Raw genomic sequence first — 20,511 nt, 5'->3', positions numbered from 1 at the left:
TACTCGGTATACTTGGAATACTCAATATACAAACACTCGGTTGCTATGGATATCAATCATGTGAGTATCGGTTGCTTAGGACATAGAAAACTCAAACAATCCTTTACTAAGAATTAAAAACATGTAAAGAGTGACGGATCCAGAGTGGGGCTAGCTATGTGGTAATTTTATTTGCATCCCCACTACTACTGGGAGATTACCCCTCCAGGCGTTATCTCTTCCCCCTTATTACCTCTTTCCCCTCCCTCGTCCCTATACTGGATCAGGCGTTGCATGTAAACACACTCGGTTGCCAAGGACACCAATAATGCAATATTACGTTAGTTAAATTCCAAACAACTATAGATGACACAGGCGGTGCCTGCAAAAAGGTTCCACGCTGGCTAGTCGACGGCTGTTTTTTTTTAAATCAATGATATTTTATCACGCACGTAGTAGATTCCGGAAAAAAAGCAATCCATAAGAGTAGCAGAATTTTGCTTCGAAATGCTCTTTTACCTCAGCGAGTCCATCCGCGTCATTTATTTTCACTTCCCGCGTCCATTGTTACAAGATGCGTAGCAAAATAAAGGGGAGCGGCGTTTAACGACTACGAATGCCTACGGAGTAAGTTTCTATTTTTAACATTTCTGTACATGACGCCAAAGAATGTGTATACTGCTCGCAAGCACTGTTCTCCAGCTCAGCGTCACAAAGTGTTTATTATGCTCCGACACTTCCTCCTCTAACCGAAGGAAGAAACTTGTTTAAAGAAGCAGAATGTGGACAGGAAAACAATGCGGCTAGCATGGGAATAATATCATGGGAAAAAGAAAATAGAAGATCAATGATTAAAGATTTTAATTACAGGATTTTTATAACTGAATGACGATAATTACTCAATACATACTAGGATATTACTGACCTATAGCTATCGTATTATCTATTCAATCGATTCTTCGAATTAACTTGAACTTAGTCGTCATCCTTATAGGGTTATTAGCTTGTACTAGATAAAATTATTGATGGACTGATCAAAATAACTATACATTTTTACACATTTTATTTAGTCATGGCCTGTCACTTCGAATTAGTAAAACGGCCATTAAGCAACTTACTTCAGACAGACTTTCCGAAAAATCTACCCAAAAGTTAAAAATAAAAGTAATCAATTCAGGTTTAACTTTGTGGACGCTTGCAATACCCATTACGGAAATAATTTTTGTTTCCGTCCACAAAAATGTATTATACGCACTGATCCTGGTTTCAAAATTTACCGTCATCTACCTATTGTTTAATAATATATGAAGTTGCCGAGATTTATAAGTTAAAATAGTGGAATGGGTTGCATGAAGGTGGGCTGGGGTCTAAGACTACGTAAACTAAAGGCTCTTGGGGTAGGTCTATTTTAAATCGAGATGAATGGGTCTAAAACACATGGTCATTTAATAAATAATTCAGACTGTTGACAATGTCAAATTGTTCTAAGGAATCAATTTTATCACCTTTATCATTTAACTTTAAAATTTCTAACCTTTACATCATAGGTTATTTTAGTCAGGCATTGCTTAATTAGAGTAACTTTCAAACTTGACTACTTAAATTTTTATACGGATTTGCTTCAAAGACAAATAAATGCTTTCGGTAACTTTTCCAACTTTGAAGAGGATGACATAGCGAACATTCACCGTAGGGAACGAAGGATTTATATTTAGCCTTATTGCACGTAAAAAGAGAGATATAGATTTACCATTGCAAAATTGCAATATGATCGTGTAATAATTTATCTAACAATTCTAATTTCATATACCTACGAGTTATCTATAAACCCCTGATTTTCATTCGAAAGCATTTTAAAACTTGGATGAAATGTAGAATTAGAACTAAATGAAACCTTTTCATGCCTATTGTTATTTGCTCTTTTAATAATTTTACTGGTAAATAAACCATGAGTTCTTTGCCTTGTGATGTATATAACGGGAAATATATTTTGAATTCCTTTCACCTGCGCTATTCTCTCAGTACATAGCCTTGTCTCCTTTAAAATACAGGGAAGCCATGAATTGGCGAACGGCTATAGCGACATACACTGAGCGAAATCTCACCTATAGGGTATCCTATGACCGAGATAGCGCCGACAGAATCCCTATCTTGCCCTCCCTATCTGGAAAGCCAAGGCTCTCAAATAAGGGCCTTAATGGAGAAGATCACGCACGTAATGACTGTCCGATAGGCACACAAATTCCTTCATCGACGGACCATAAAATTCACGTCCGTTCCATGGTTAAGATATCGATCGGGATGTATCGGGGATCTTTATTGGGCTTTAAAAATAGTTTTATAGCCTATTTGAAAGGTGAGCCTTTCTTTATTTTTTTTATTTACGCCACTTAATGTGACAATCCGTAGACCTTAAGGATAAAAGGTGCAAGGATTTCCGATTGAAATAAGAAAATACTCCTAAAAATTTCAGCTCAGGTGATAAAAATATTTCCATTTATTTGCATAGGAGCGCTAAGAAAACACGGTTTATTTACCAGTGAAATTTAAAAAAAGGGCAAATAGAAATAGACATGAAAAAGTTTCATTTAGTTCTACGACGGCATTTCATCAAAGTTTGAAAATGTTTCCGATAAAAATTAGGGGGTTGATAGAGAACTTTTAGGTGCATGAAATCAGCATTGGTAGAATAATTATAAAAGATTACATTGTAATTTCGTAATGCAACTATTTATTTCAGTTTTTATGTAAAATTAGGATAAATAAAATAATCGTGCATCTTGCTATAAAGAAATAGGCGAATAAGTCTTACATTTCATCATTTACACTTGAATTACCAATTAGACTACTATTACTCAACAAAGGAAATTATTCAAAAGAACTTGAATAACTCATTCACACCAAAAAAAGTCCAATTTATCAAATAATACGTCTCAATTAGGTACTTACACAGTACCTGAGACATTAATTACGAAAGTAATGCATAAAATTGTAAGTGTATCCTGGAGCTTGGTCAAAAAACCGTATTTAATTCATAGCCAACGTTTCTACAGTTATCTACTATATTGCCATACCCAGAGCTAGGAACTTTAGGGGGGAAAGTCGCAGATAAAAATAAAGCATTAAGTAACTCACTAATTATATAATTGTTAAATAATAACTGCTATAATTGTTTAACGCAGTATAATTATATGAATTAGCAAAAAGTTGTTTTATATATAGGAGTTTCCCAATTATGTTCCAAGAACCGAGGATGACAATATTTCCCAGTCAAATTAACTTCCCAGCCATCCGTTAATTGAGGTCCACCAATGAAATATAGGGGTGGAGGTAGCCCAATGTGTGGAGCTAAGATCTTGCTCGCTCCCAGCGTATGATACAGGTGAGGTCTACCCGGGTTTTCCACCGGGTGAGTTAATTGCAGGCCGACGCTTGGATTGCTGCCTCTGCCACCTTCTTCAGGGAATGAAACGTCGGCCTACAATGAACTCACCCGGTGGAAAACCCGATAATACTTCACCTGAAACGGATAGAGCGAAAGGTTCCTGGGTTCAAATCCTGGTTGAAACTTTAGAAAATCCCTTTACAAAAATCCCCGAAGTACGAAGTGGTCCAGAGATGGGAACTGCCATTCTACCCTGAATTTAACAAATCTGAGCCTTAGGATTGGATCAGCTCTACTATCGCCGATCAAAACCAACCTTAGGGTCGATAAACTGAAAGGCTGAGTGAGCATTAAATTATACAATAAAAAATTATTGGGCTCGTACACAAATTTTTGTATAGCCGATAGAGATAGAGTTGAAAAAATAAAGAGACCTGTATTTTCCCGTTTCTCGATCCGATGCCAATTTCTCCAGCTATTCGCGACAAAAAACTGACCAACCCCTTGCACATAAGTTGATAACGTCACGATCTCATGTAGAGCATGTCTCCACCTCTCAGCTATACCAGCTAGGCTTTGAACATGGGTTTCACTTGGATAGTTATTGTATACTTCATTGTGAGCGATTCATTCCCTCAAAGAAAACCCTTCCTCGATCGATTGATTGAACAAAAACTTTAATGGCGTCATCAACTCGAGAAAATACGGCGGCAACTTTCGCGTCTTCTTATTTTATCATTACAAAGAATGGCTGAATTCGGGAGATAGTTTTTTTTGGCGTAACTTATTTTTCTCGTCCATCTACCGATTTTTTCTAATGGATTACGATTCCAGTTCCAATGGAATGGGTCTATTCGGTTGATTGAATTACTAGCATGAATTTTTAAGACAGGAGATCAGCATATCCTCGAAGGAAAACAAGATGACGACTACCTGGTCTAATTACGTCTCTGAATGAGAGCCTTGTATACGGACCTTGCGCAATACAGAGTTTCCTGGGAAATCGCGCCAAGACCAAAGCTCTGTGGAGCGCATCATTAGGCATTTTAAGTTCTCTGAGAATCGCCGGACGTAACGCGATGAAGAAATCAAAGCTCTGGGAAAGGAGATTAGATATGATCGCAACTGCGCCGATTTGACAGTTTATTATGCGGGAAATTGGACAAATGTGGCTATAATTGTGAAATAACTAGGAGTACATACTGACATTTGACGTTCCTACTGAAATTTTGTGGATAATACAAAGGTTGAAAATGCAATTAGTGTCATCTAGCCGTGAAAAATGCAGCACATGGCGGTGCCGCATGAAGAATCTATGTAAAATGATTCATAAGATGGTTTCCTAACAATTTTAATCCAATTCTCACATATTCCATAATACATACTGTCAAAATTCAATTCAATTTCAATTTTTCACAAATAGTCCATAATATTGTCGAAATTCGATTAAAAACTTCAAGAAAAGTCTCATGAAAACTTTGAGGCAGAAATCATAAGGCAAGGATTTAAAGGCACCTACTACGTTTAAGTCCAGTATATATATACTAAAAGTCAGGATGTTGTCACATTTAGCCAAGTAAGTTATATAAAAATCACGCTTTTAATTATTCTTAAGCCTATCATCTAACTTCGAACTCTTTTATGATTAATTTATTAAAATAATTTTAAAGGAAATAATGTAATTATTGTTCGGGCCTTTTGTACGATTTCAGAAGACACTGAAAACTCATTTCGATCCAAAATATTTAATAGAACACTTCCGATGAATTAAAGCACAATGGAACCATGTAATGTAAGCGTAGATATATAAAAAAAATTAAGTACTCATTCCCAATTATTTATCTTTCATTCTTATTTAACTAAAAAACTCACTTGTTAAAATAACTCTTTAACCTCAGTAAAAGCTGATGATTTTTAAAATAAATACGTATAACTCGTCGTAAATGTGTACGTTATACATATCTTATACGTGTCTGATGATCCCTGGTTACGCCGTAAGGATATTATTTGTATATTTTAAAGATTCTGGTATACATCAAGGACCATGGATCATCAGACATGTATAAAATATGTATAATATACAGATTTGCAAATCATTAAACCGATGTATTTCGAAATCTTAAATATATACAGAGATAATCCTTTTGGTGCTACTAGGGATAGAGAGTCATCTTCTTTTTCATCGAAGATGTGGTGATCTTCTGTCTTTCAAATTCATGCTCGTTAAACAATCAAGATTTTCCAGCATAAAAAGTACGTAATGTGGCTTTCAAAACCATTGGCACATTTACCTATTTTTGCTAACAAAAATTAAGGTTGAAATGTATTACGCGCCTTCGTTCCTTAAAGAAGAATAGTTGTTAGCCTATCACCGAGTGCGCAAATGCCAGGAAAAACTTCGCTCATGCCTTCACTTTGAGTTTGTTCTGTGACACGGAACGAAATTTGACACGGTATACCGCAATGCCAGTGACGTGGGTCACGACGACCTTTTTCCTAAGGCTGACTCAACAGTCTCCGAATGTGGCAAGGAGTAATACCAATATGAGTCGGAATTGTAACGCCCTAGTATTCCACTCGAAGACAGCGGCGCTCCTTGTTAACAACGAGGTGTTATATGTCGACAAGCAAACGATTCCGGAGCAAAAACGTCATTTTCTCCTCGCGACAGAAATTCAGCTTATCTCCTTTGCACACTATTAGAGGAGGAAATCCATATCAACGGCGCTAACGGCATAAGGCACAAGTGAAATCATTTGCTGGACCTCTACCACAAAAATACCTTGAAGAACTTCGCAGGATACAGGCAAACTCCCATGTTCGCCATTTTCCAATCAATACGCAACAAGAAAAATATTGATTTTCACAAGAAAAACTGATCATATTTGTTATCCCTAAGCCTTCAAAATTGGGTGGTTTCCGGTGATGCTTTATGGAGTTTTCTTAACATTTTGAAAGAATAACTTGAAAATTTGTTTTTTTACTGAATTATATTAATTAAAAGACCACCATGGTTTCGACGGTTAACGTTATATTCAAGTTGTAACGTCATTCAGAAGATGACGTGAAGACTCGAAACTATGGTCGTTTTTTGATAAAAAATATTCATTGGAAAAAACAAAAGTTTTGAGCGATGTTTTTTTTTTAATCTAAGCTTTCAATTTTAACTTCATGCTAAGTTTTTTTTAACAAAAGTTTTGAGCGATGTTTTTTTTTAAATCTAAGCTTTCAATTTTAACATCATGCTAAATTTTTTTGAAATACAACGGTTTTTCAGAACTCCATATTTATCAAATGGTATAATAAAGGTTGAATACATAGCTTTTGTACAATTTTAGTACCTTTGTATAATTTTAGCTACCATGATTTCTGTATTCTTATCATTTTTTTCTGAGCTAAGAAATTTCTCGAATAAAAGAGCGAAACAAAGGTGAAAATTCGGCGAATAAACCTAATGACCAAACCTCAATTACTCATCAGTTACTCTGGCTAACAAGGGACACATTTGTACCAGGGCACTTTGCCCCGATAAAACGGCTGTCAGTAATATTTACATATTCATAATAAGTCATTAAAATGTAAGATAAGAAAATTATTGACAGTAAAAACGCAAAATATTGATAGAGGCTTCTGAGGAGTGGTGCGGTAGGCTCAGCTAGGTTTCCGGGTTATCCTACGCGTCGATTAATCTGCTGAGGCAGAGCTAACATGAGCACATTTAAGTGTGCACTGGTTTTGTAATAAAAAATAATTCGGGTAATATTGTCCAAAAATTCTTATGAACCCTCATTTCCGTTGTTTGTGGCCCTAAAATTGTTGCGGCTAAGACATTTGTATTTATTCGAGGTCATACAGTACTTTTGGGAGGGGGTGTTGAAAATGGTGTTAGAGGGTTGAATGTTGGGTAAACGAGGGAGGGGAAGGAAAAGAACAGGATTTTTAGATAGATGGAAAGGGAATACACGTGAATTGAAGAAGGCAGCGCTGGAAGGAAAGGGAGACTCCCATCGAAATCTACTTTAATCGGTAGAATACTGTAATAATAATTTAGGTTTTAATTTTATTAATTAATACGTTAAAGTATGTTTTCCTTGATTGGTATTTTATATATTATTTATAATTTATTTTAAATGAAGTTGCTATGCTGTTGTTGATATAAAAGGCGATTTTTATAGAAAATAAGGCGTGAATAAAGAGAACAATGCCAAATTGAATAATATCAAGGTGTTTTATATATATACATATTGAGGGATCACGATGTCACACTACCTATCGAATTGTTCCCAGGGAAATCCAAGTCCCAAAACTTTAATTCGCATGCATGAATGATATATGCATAAAATGAATTACAAGCAACCCTCAAATTCCGAGTGTGTTTCAACGGTGTTGAAGCGACCTCAAAATCCAAGCGTCACTTCAGCAAACGGTCGCGGCAAACGACCGTTTTCTTACGCAGGCCGCGCCCCCTCTCGTCCCCTCTTTGCACTCCCAGATGAGGGTTGGGAAACTAGGCGATCTAAATGGAGAAGAGCGAAGGGGTTGCCAGGAAGCAAATCGCCGCTGCTGGAGAAGCGAAGGAAGGGAAGAGAAGACATGGAGGCGAGTCGCGGGGGAGTTGGAAGTCAGGGGAGGACAAATTTCGATCAATCAATTCTATGTACAGGGTGTCCCATCTATCTTGACCACCCGAAGTAACTTTTTGTTCAGATGCAAATTCAAAAAATGTGTCAAGCAAATGTTCATTAGCCGTCAGGGGGACATTAATCAGCATGATTGCCTTCCTTGTAGCTTTGTTATTTACAAAGATATGAACAGCGGTATGTCTTTTTTAAATGGCACCCTATATTTTTTATTCGGCAATTCATTTCGTCTCCTAAAGACTTATTCAAAAATGTAGCACAGTGGACCATTAACATAAACACAGTGTTATGAAAAACGACTGATTCACTAGCGCTTAGTGCAAGTACGCGGGTATTGGAACTTCTCCATGTGCTGACGTTGACAGTGAACAAATGAAAACATAGTAAAATGCACACCAGTCATTCATAAAAAAATATAGGGTGCCATTTAAAAAAGACAACAACTTAAAAACAACTACTGTGGTTGGATATTCTGCCGGGTAGGTACACCTCTTCACACGCCTAATAGGAAAACACAACTCAAATGATTCTACTCTAACGTAAGTATAAGCTTTTTTAATTCCTCTTGGTGCAAACCTTTTTCCTGGTGTATGCGTTCTCACGGCGTTTTTTGCCTACGCTCGTACGGACACACAAAACGGTCAATGTTGTTTAGCGAAGAATAAGCTGATCGCATGCGCGGAACACCGGAATAATTTTTCCATTATTTCCCCCCCCATTCCTATTTCTAAATTTTACCCCACCTACATCTCCCAGGAATATGTATATACCATGATAGTTGGTCTTTTTCAGACAGCTCTTGATAATGACGTGTAAACGTTCAAAACCGGCAGAGCGAGTAAAATAGTGAGGGAAATTACTACAACTCCTAGTATTTTATTACTTGCAATGAATTTCCACCAAGTGAAGTCGTTAAAAACGATCTAAGTTTGATCACTGGCTGTTTCAGGTTAGGCATGACTGGATCGATCCATCCTAAATGAAAGTGATTTTGTGAAAAGCTACGAATAGATACTATTTTTATCTTGCTCACACCATCCTTAGATAACTCCATTATATGCTGTTACATATGTATACCATTATCATACCTGCTTTTTTCTTATATCTAAAAATCCTGCAATGTGACCATGAGTTCCAAGTTCCGAATTTCCCACTTCTCTGGGTACTATCCTTCTCGAGCAACGACGGGTGGCCTTCCAGTACATAATAAAGGTGTAGTAATTTTTCACGCTATTTTATTTGGTTTAACCGGTTTTATGGTTCACGCGCCATTATCAAGGGCTGTCTGAATAATGACCTCTTGTGACACGTTTTTTAATTCCAAATAACCCTTTAATTAGTACGGAAAAAGTGCTGTTTATTTGTTGAGTTGTAATGCAAATGGCTGTAATTGTTGTCATGTTGGCGAGACAGGGAGGACATTTTATTTAAGAATATGCGTAATATAAAAGCTGCGTGCGTAAACCTCTTCACTATGCGATACTACCTCTACCTCCACCTCAATATCTATCTCTACCTCTATCTCCACATCCATCTCTACCTCCTCACTATGCGAGTACTCTAAATGACTCTCCTGCCAATCCCCACTCCTATTTATAAATTTTTACCCTACCTACACTTCCCAGCAATACATATACCAGGATAAAAAGAAAGTATCTCTTCCACCTCTTTATTCTCTCTTCAGACCTCTTTATTCAGACAGCTCTTGATTACGACGTGCAAACTTTGAAACTGGTAGAGCGAATGAAATACTAATGGAGAATTACTAAAGCTGTTTGTATTTTATTACGTACAATTAATGACCACAGGGTGAACTCGTTAAAAATCGATCTGAGTTTGATCACTTGATGATTCAGGTGAGTGATGGTTGGACCGATTCATCCTAAATGAAAGTGATTTTGTGGAAAAGCCACAAATAGATACTATTTTTCTCTTGCTCACACCATCCTTAGACCAATTCAAAGGCGTAGCGAGGGGGGAGGTCCGGGGGATACGGATCCCCCACCCCGAAATATAAAAACACGATTGTTTTACTTCATAAAAGAGAACAAAATATTGAAAAATAATGATTATGAGTAGAAAAGATTTCTTTGAAAAATGAAGTTTTTTCGATTATGAAAAGTGTTGAAATTAGTTTAAAACCCTCAACTTAGTAGCCTGCTTTTCAAACATTTTCCCCCTTGGTGTTGGACAACCCCCACCCCCCGAACGAAATAATAACCGTAAAGTTCTCCGCCTGTATCACGAAGCATCGGTGGTTCAGTGGTAGAATGCTCGCCTGCCACGCGGGCGGCCCGGGTTCGATTCCCGGCCGATGCAACTTTTTACCATCCTCGGTTGTGCCGGAATAAAGTCCCCGACTGGCACCCTAGTAGTCGCAGGTTCGAATCCCATCTGGGTGGATTTACCTGGCTCGCCACCCAGGTCATGCGTGTATGTGATTGTCAAACAAGTTAATTGTAAGACAGAACGATCTAGTCCTAAATTCGCTTGTAATAAAGACGACATCATTATTTTGTTGTATGGACCAATATGTTCAGTAGAATAGCGAAGGAGAAGAGAGCTTTTTATAAAAAGAAGAAATTTCTTACAGCCAATAATACAAGCATAAAAGTAAGGAAAACAATGCATCAGATGCTACATATCGATGGCTAAGTTCTAACAACACGTATCTCAAATTCGGCCGGTTTGAGATGGGTATTTTAAACGAAGTGTAATAGCATTAAAAAATAAAATACAAGCAAATAACAACACTTCATTTGCAAATGAATGCTTCTTTTTCATTTTTATGAACTTTTATTTTTTTTAAATTTCAGTGTGCAAGTAAAAGAAATTAATCTTTTTTTTTGCTCTCCTGAAAAGTTGCTATTTTTGAGATACGTGTTGTTAGAACTAAGCCATCAATATGGAGCATGTTTCTCTATGGAAGCGAGGCTTAGACGTTGACAGCAGCAGAGAAGTCAAGGGTGGGAGCATTCGAAATATGGTGCTACCGGAACATGGCGAAGATAAAATGGATCGACTAAGCAAGCATTGAGGAAGTTCTAACAAGAGTGGTATAAGAGATAAGTCTTATGAAAATGTTAACGAGATTACGGGAAAATTTAGTTGGCCACATTAGTAGGCGTGATGGCCTGATGAAAAAAAATGTGGGAAGACAGGTGGAAGGGAAGAAGAGCAAGGGACGGCCCCGAATGAGTTACATAGGACAGATTATAAAGGATGCAAAAGAGAAGAAATACGTCGCTTTGAAAAGGCTAGCGGATAGGAGAGAGGAATGGAGAGCTGCATTAAACCAATCTTAGGATTGCTGACAAATGATGATGATATGGACCGATGAGAATACTCCTGGCTCCGACGTGAGTATTGAAAATACGGTCAAAACCTCCTCTCTGCAATATATCGACCTGAAGAAGCTAGCTGCAATGCCGGCGAAACTGTTCTCTAAGAAGATGAACAAACTTGGTGTATATCCTGTAACCCACTTCGGTGAATCTTCACCAGACCGCGAAAGTGTACTCCATAAATATTGTACACAGGGCCCTCCACCTCCACGATTCCATTGATTCCCATCGTTCGCCGTAAATTCCATATAAATGGACAGTTATAAAAGAGTGGGAATCACTTAAAAACAATGTCAAAGCTTCGGAACGCTGCGCGGCTTGCAGTGAGTAAGGTTTTTGAATGGAACTTTCAAAATCTCTTTCAATTAAGCTTGTGATAATAATATGGCATCCGACCTTTACTATACACATTTTTTTTGTGATTTTATCAATCATTTTAACCCCTAAGTCTCACTAAATTATCAGACCGCTCTCTAACTATTAGGATTCAATAATAAAATCCGTAAGAGAGATTGCTGTACTTACTTAAGCCGTAGCGAGTCGTACAATGGTGCTTACACCAGTATTTCAGGAAGGCTTAGAAGGTCCAAGTTCGTATGAATGAAAATAAAGTCATTCTTTCATTAAAAAAAGATATTAAAATCTTGAATAGTACCATCCTTTTACAAGGAAGAATGGATTTGAAGTGAACGCAACTACTGAGCTCATGCGGTATACAGAAGAGAGAACAGCCAACGTCTCAACGAGTAGTTCCAGGATTCGCGCCATAACATTCTCCTGGGATAACCTTGGTCGAGATGGGTTCCGCGAGTAAATAGGTAGGTAGGCGTGTTCGCGCATCCCAGAAGGAATGCAGACGCGAGGCGAGAAGAGCCAAGAGATAGAGGAAGGAGTAAGGAAGCTGGGCTGGTCGGAAGGATGCCGACACTAAAACAGGCCGTAAATTCATTCATTCGAATCTTTCAAACCCTCTCGCCACGGATGCACCTGTCAATGCAAGGCGTTCGACCCTTTACGGTTCAGGCTAACATCTTGGTAGCGTTTTGGCATGTCTTATGTCAACTTAGATGACTTAATTGAACTATTTTATGGGATTAGCTACCAAGGATGAAATTCGCCTTGAAAAATAATCATTTGGCGCAGCTGGTATTAGAACACGCCGGCCTCGGTGGCGTCGGGGTAAAGTCCTCGCCTGCAAAACCAAAAGTCGCGGGTTCGAGTACCGCCTGGGTAAGTTAACCTTAACCAAGTCATGGATGTATTTCCACGCTTGATTGTTAAAAATTTTCAACCCCGATATAAGGCCGAACAGTGCTGCTTACGGTAGTGTGTTAAATAAAAAAAAACACGGATCTCACGATTGGCGATCAACTATGCTAACAGTCACACAACCAATCCCAAGGAATCCGGATCGAACACGGATATCCCGAATAGCGATAAACCATGTAAATAAATACATCACAAAGCCTAGAAAATCCGGGTTCAAAACCGAATCTCCCGATTGGCGGTCAGCAATGCTAATAGTTACTCCACTAACACGAGGGAATCCAGGTTCGAATCCCGGTTTAGCAAATTATTTTTACGTGGCGAATTTCATCCGTGGTGGCAATACCTTCGCACCCGATCGCGTGACTACGTACAAGTTAATTGTTTCATGCTGTGATTTATACGAATTGCGAAAAACCTATCTTGGAACATTGTTCTGGCTTCAAAAGGTTTTTGGTTAAAAGTTAACTGAAATACCCGCATCGCCATCATTACGGTTTATATAAGCTATCAAAGCCGTTGCCAGAAAAAAGTTTGACAAGCCCCAGAATTTCTGAGAGGAGGATCATATCTGGGGGACGCATATGGAGAAATTACGATTAAGACCTTTTTTTACCGTAAGAAGACGAGTAATAAAGAGGGGCAATGAAAAATTGAGATTTCAAGGAAGTTTATATTACTTGAGGGATCCGAGACGTCTTTCATCACACAATATACGAAATTATTACTCGCACCCAGAAATATTTATCCCGAAAGTAATAAACACACACACACACACCACACCCAAGTGCAGTTTTACCACACCGCACCCAAGGCCAGTGGAAGCCAGGTCGGCTATAATGGAAAGGACGTCGCATCTCGGTAACCCTAATATATTTGGATTGGGAAGATGAAAATTCGGACGTGGGTGAATTGTAGTTGCGCTGAAACTGCGGCGAAGTAGTCGAGTGATCGAAAATCTTGGCTCCAATCCAATCCATGTAACGCGATGGAAAGAAAAATGTTCAACTGCTCACTATTTTTCGTGTTTTCAAATTTCAGGGTTCCCACTCTAACTACATTATAAAATTCACGGTTTTTTCCAGGTTTTCACGGTGTAAATGTCATAACATTCACGGTTTGTACATAAGGCATTTTAGGCAGAAATATTGATCACGTAACAATCATCGGCCGCACGTTAAATAAAAATGTAACAAACGCGACAGATGCCTTGAATGCAAACGCAGCAGTGAAAGTGCTATCTCTCATGACGTCGCCTATCGTTAGCAAAATTCAGGTCCGGCTAAAGGGTGTGAGTGGGAAAACGGAGAGAGCAGGGTGGCAGGGAAGTGAAGAAGTGCCTGATTTTCTGCCACAGTTAATGTCTTCCAATAGCAGGCTTAAGGTCAATGTGCTGTCATGGCACACGGACCAATACATAATTGCGCTTCGAATACACGTGTGCAGAAAAATGCGCGGACAGTATCTCCACGTGACTCGGCCTTGAAACATGATCGAAATATCGATTTTTCTTTTAATCATATCGTAATGCAGCGATAGAATTAATTTTAATATCACTACTTACAGTTTTATTCACTTTCTTTATTCTTCCTCTTAATCTTTTGACGTACAAAAGTTATGAAGCTTCCATCTTTCGTCAAAATCAACAATAACCCATTATTGTTTTTTACACGACAAATTTTATGCTTAAAGTTATTGAGGGTTTTCTATTCCATTTATATCATACTTACATACGTCAATCTGCCAATCGTAGGTCTACATTCAAGTTTGAGAGATTTCTAAGATTTCATGACGAAATTCACGGATATTTCCAGGTTTTTTCACGGTAGACGAAATTCACGGCTTATTCACGGTTTTAAGGTTTTCACGGTTGAGTGGGAACCCTGAATGTACAGCTATAGAACTGGAGATCCCTTACAGAATCGCTGGATATACCATTTCATGATTGCGCTTGGGTCTAAAGTAACGTTACTACGCTGAAGAGAGCTTAGTGAGACAGCGGCAGCAAAGATACACTGGCCATAGATTGGCCGATTGAGGAATGGAATGCTTTCCCGCAGGATTATATGACGCTATTTCTATTCAAGGATGGACGATAGCGGAGGCGTCGCTGGCACTGTTCTAACAACGGTCTGGATTGTTCACGGGCGAACGCTTGAAGGACAGACGCAAGCTGACGTAGCGACAGAGCGCGTTGAGGAATGTCGCATAAGATAATAAACGGCAGAATACTAGGGTATGTGCTTTGACAAGGAACAATTCAATTGTCATTCTCAACTTAAAGCGCCACCGGAATTTTGGAAACCTTGAAAACATCAAGAGGTGATATAATTTAATTAATTGATGCATTCTTATGCAGCCAACATTGATAATTGATTTTGTGCTTCTGAAATTGATGAACATGCCCAGTCCAGTCCTATGTGACCAGTCAAAACTTATACAATATTTTCTAAATTTAATGCCACCTAATCTATGCGTCTCTGTAATTTATAAATAGTGGGTGGATATGTAGTAAAAATTTAAAGTCATATGCATCACAGATATTTAAAAAAAGTATGAAAACATTTACGTTGATGATTAAAAATTAATTAATTTCGAAATCAAATATGCAGGTCGATCACTCGGACCTCTATTCATCATCATAAATGATTAAATTTAAGAATTAGATAAACATATGAGACTGAAGATTTTTTGAGATTTTTTCAGAATGCATTAAATCAATAAAATAACTCATAAATATTGCTGCTCTCTTCGAAGATTACTGTGCCCTTAGATAGCTAAAAGATAGTATTGAAAAGACAAAGATCCCAAAGTCAGGGAACTACAGCGGATCTAAAACTTTCCACGTCCTCCACCGTGAACTTCGATGTTCAGCTGCCAATTACACATGCGGTGAGCAAGAGACTGCTCAATAGACATTGGAGTCTTTTTACTTTGAGTTTAACAGGGAAATAATTAAATATTTTGGTAAACGAGCCGATTTTTGCGAATTAGCGTGCTACCCACAGCTCACCACGATCGCGCATGGATTAAATATAAATCCGACAAGTTAATATTTCCACACCAAGCTCATGAATAACGCTTTCAACGCTCTTCTCAAGATCATTCATGACACGAATTTCTAATTGAATTGAATCACTAATTATATTTTAATTACATGATTAGGGCTTGCCATGGATTTATACGATCATTTCATGAATAAAAAATCTAATGCTACGATATGTATGCTCAAGAAATGATGAAATGCATTAGTAGGCGAGAAAAAACTGCAATGATCCCACACCTATGCTATAGCTACCACGTGTCAATTTTTCAGTTAATTCTGAAATATTGTCATTTCAAAGGCGAAGTGAAATATTTTGTATATGTCTTCATCGTCTGTAGCAATTTATTTCTTTGTACCAGTAATATTTTATTGTTTAAATCTGGAATAAATCATATACTGACACGTCAAAGAAAAGAGGGAGATACTGTATTCCGACTTAGGCTAACATAAGATTGATAAGCATGAATCCTTCATTATTTCAACGATACATAGACAAAACAAACAAAAATGTTTCACTCTCATTGTGTTTGGCAATGATGACAAACGTCTGGTTTATCTAAAGTCGCCCACAACTTCGTGACCCCAAAGATAAAGAATTATATTTTTAGCAACCATTCATCTTGCTTCCATCGGGGATTCGGCCATGAAGAAAGGAAAGCCATTCATTAAATATCAAAACAGAAAAATGGTAAGAATAGGTGGAAACGCTATCATACATACGCTCTCTCTGAGACCTAAAATACGGAAATTTTAGATACTGTTGATACCGATTCACATGATCATACCATAATCAACTAAAGACTATTCATTTATAGTTGATTCTGACAGAGCTAGAGAAAATAAAGAGACACCTATTTTTCCGTTTTTGTTTAACATGTAGTCTTCTTGAGCCATCCTAGGCGAAAAATCGACGGCCCTAACCCTTAATAAGGTAAGTTGATGACGTAACGCTCACATTCCGAGAGGGTCACCTCTTCTAGGCCACTCCTATGTCACGCGCATCGACTTCGCTTGGTTTTTTGCTATTTACACTGTAGTGAGTGATTACCGAAAAGAGTGGTTCTCTCTCAAAAAGATCATAAACGAGAACTCTAACTAACTTCTGAAAAGTGGGCGATTACTTCCGCGTTTTTTTCCATAAACTTATGAGAAAAAGATAGTATCAGAATTTTTTGGTTGTAATTCATTTTCTCCCTTCCATATAACGATTACTTGAACGTAATTTCAATTCAACCATTTGGGCTCCACACTGGAGGAAAATGTATATCGAAGTAAGGACATAACGAATAGATTTGCGCTAGCAAAGGAGGCGCTTATGAGCAGGGAAGAGCTGAAGAGAGGATCGCTAGGTAAATGCGTAAAGAAAAGGCTACCGAAGAGTCTCATCTGCATCGCAATGCTCTACGGTGCGGAAACGTGGACACTTAGGAAGGAGGACGAGAAAAAACTGGAGGCGTTCGAGATGTGGGTGTGGAGAAGAATGGAGAAGGTGAAGTGGACGGAGAGGCGGGAGAGGAACGATGAAGTGCTAGACAAAGTGGGTGAGGGAAGAGCTTTCAAAATGGGATACGTGGAAAACAGAATTGGATTGAGGAAGTACTAAGCGGGGAGGGGATTTTGAAAACAGTGTTGGGCAAGAAATGGAGAGGATAGAATACGAAGATGGAATGAAAGAGAGTAGGCCTTATTCTAAATTGAAGGGAAATGTCCAAGATGGTAGGAGAGAGCCGGTTTAATGTTGATGATAATCCATGTAAACCTACCGGTATATACGGTATAACTTAAATAATAATTACATAATTACCATACACGTCTGATTGTGAGTGAACGTACCCTCTAGCTACATTGTTACTTTCATAATAGCAAAAAAATATAAATCCACTCAAGTTAAGCGTTATCAATTGCGTTACCAAGAGCTGAAGGAGTAGTATATGTGAAGGCCTTGCCTAATATGTTCAAGCATGCAATTAATACATTAGTTTTTTTCACTACTTCAATGAAGCGGATTTTTCGAATTACTGCTTAAGCGAATTCTTTTCTATTTCGTATGGCGTTCTGAAAATTAGCGAAATTTCGTTCACAAAAAACTCGAAAGGAGACTATCCAAAAACGCACGAAAGCCAGACGCCTGTGGGAATTTCATTTTCATTTTCACTTTTCTTTCCTTTTTACCGCAGGTGGAGCGAATCCCAGGAATAACTCCCGCGTTTGGTTTTTCGGATGTCTGTTTTGACTTCTCCGCGACGTCAGTGGGGTTTAATCGCTCGTGTTTACACCGAAGGCGATCCGAAAATTCTGAAATGCTTGATAAACTGCCCCTAAGGGACGGGAGAGACCATTAGTTCACAACCACGCCCGGCCTATACATGCGAGGGAAATCGACGAGGGAGATTAATGTCGGGAGATATTGCTGGGATGAGAAAATTCGGATAGTTCTACGGATCCCAATCTCTTAACTCCTTTTCCCTCAGGCCACGTGTTTCTTTTAATACGTGTAAGCGATTCGTGGCCCTTTCAGGCAAACGTGCGCTGCTCCAAGGTAGCAGACGTGATTCCACGTCCTAATGCTTTCCCAGAGTGACTGGCTAACTGGAAATCTCGAAGGTGGCTGGAGAAATTAAAGTCCTATTGGTGCAAAATTAGCACCTTAGCATGAGTGTTCTATTTAGCGAGAAATTTCTACGAAAGTTGGATGGCGAAAATTTGCAGTTCTCTGATCACTTTCCTGGAATTGGATTCCATGTCTAACACAATAAGTATAGTCATTAAATAGAGTGACTTTAAAAGTATAAATGACATGCCATTGTAATTATCTTTGCTGATTGTGATAATTTTAGTGGTGCTTTCATTAAGTTAAGGGTGTGAAATATTAATAATATTATTCGTGTTATTTCTATCAGTGAAAATGGATTGATTTACTGGAAATGAATTTCACATACCCCTAGTTGCCTCATAAAGCACGGTACTGTAATTTCCATCATGATTCGCTTAGCTACTCGAAGTTTGAATGTTATTCTGAAGCGTAACAAATGCCCATGATGATCACCAATTATTAATTAAAATAAGTTTCCAGGAACACAAAATAAATAAGAATTAACTGCTCTGATTAAATTTAAAACTTATTGTTGGAAAAAGTTATCAACTTTCTCTGCTAAAATAAAGCCTTTATAAAAAGTTTCCATCCTCCATTTGGCATTTCATGTTTGCAAAGCATGGTCGTCAAGAAAGAGAAGAGGTAAAAAAAACCTTTCCACAATGAAATATTACCTTAAAATTTTGAGGCTTAAAAGTAAATTAATAAATGACCTACACATATTTTTCACTAAAATAAACTGCGTTTTTCTTAGAGATTTCATATTTTTGATAGCGAAATAAATCAAATCTTGTATAAAATCAATTATGAAAATGAGGCGGTTTACACCACACGAATTTTTGTCCTAACATCAATTGTGGTCCTGATATTCCATGGAATAACTTTCATGATTAACTATACGTCCAATCAGTAATTCACATATAACAATATATTAATCTCATTGGCTCGAGTACGCTGAGGAAAATATTAGGGCATGCGAGGATTAAATGAGGTTTCCTATTCATGATCCTCGTAAAATCAACGTAAAATCGACGGAAAATAAATTATTAAATACAAACAGTTATTACACACGTTTCCACTTATAAAAATTCTGTCCGATAAATATGAAATATAAATATGATGGATACTCATGCTGTGGTTATTTTCGAAAACTGAAAATTGCAGAAAAATCGATACATTTGCAAGTAAATAATTGTTTTGTATGCTGAAAGTTAAAGAAAAGAATACTTAATAAAGTTATCTTCTTCGTACATCTAAAATATCACCGAAGATGGATGAAATCGCAGTGGTAGTAATTGTTTGTCAGGTGTATCGGAGCTGAGATCATTCAGCATCTTCTCCCTATCAAAATCGATGCAGCACTTTATTTATTATATTTTGATGCGATAAAATAGCGTGGAATGGAACTTATGTAACACATGTACGGATCAAAAGATTTTACATATTGAAGACCATGCCAGCTTCATTTATGATCATGATTACAAACTAGAAATTCTGGGCCATCGCTTAAGGTTACTCATAACTTCTTAACTCATTGGAATTGATAAAAGCCTTCGTGTACAGCCAGGTATTTCATACAAATCTATTGAATTTCTCATTCCGGTTGGAAAAAAGTTTGAAAATTCCAACTTCAGCGTCATCAAAGCAAGTGGCTAACTCGTAAGGGTCGCGTTTAAGTTGGAAGCGAAAATCACACTCTAACAAGAAGGTATGCGTGACAGGGAAGCGGTGTTAGTAGGACCCCGTCAGCTGTAAGGACCGCGGTACACCACACCTACGTGCCATGTATAAAAGCGTCGTAGCCTCCTCTTCGGAGACTCTTCTAACATCTTAAGAACGGTTCATAGCGACGGCACGCAGCCGTTGCGGCCGAGCACTGAGATAAGGGGGGAAAAGAAAGCGAAAGAAAACATGTTGGCGGGATGCGAACAGAGTTACTCGAGCATGTCGTACAAGGGTTCAACGTAAGAGGAAGCACATGTGCGACCCGTTGACGCTTGGTTCTTGTTGCCACATCGGGTCCATATTAATCGCTTTTCAAAAATGTCCGAAGCGCGGCGATTATTTGAGAGCAATCCTTTTGGTTTACATTGAAATTATTATTATTATTATTATTAAAGTATTCTACTGATAAATGTAGGTTTCCATGGAGTACTTAAGAAGCATTCTGGGAACCTGCCTTTTTCAAGCACTTCCCGCTTCAATTCACTATAAGGCATACTCCCTTTCATCTTATCTAAAAATCCTATTCTCTTCCT

General features: G+C 38.0%; 1 protein-coding gene and 1 non-coding gene across 5 annotated transcripts in view; one reads left to right on the top strand and one right to left on the bottom strand.

Annotated features, from left to right (window-relative positions):
- The window catches only part of LOC124161496 (cGMP-dependent protein kinase, isozyme 1), a 494,161-nt gene that overhangs the window by 66,413 nt on the left and 407,237 nt on the right, over positions 1–20,511 (bottom strand). The window lies entirely within an intron of this gene.
- On the top strand, positions 10,253–10,323 carry Trnag-gcc. The gene has a single exon. It is a non-coding gene; the product is annotated as a tRNA-Gly (tRNA).

The sequence above is a fragment of the Ischnura elegans genome, chromosome 6 (assembly GCF_921293095.1).
Source record: "Ischnura elegans chromosome 6, ioIscEleg1.1, whole genome shotgun sequence".
Lineage (NCBI taxonomy): Eukaryota > Metazoa > Arthropoda > Insecta > Odonata > Coenagrionidae > Ischnura > Ischnura elegans.
The sequence above is the reverse complement of the archived record's forward strand: the minus strand, read 5'-3'. Positions and strand labels throughout refer to the sequence as shown.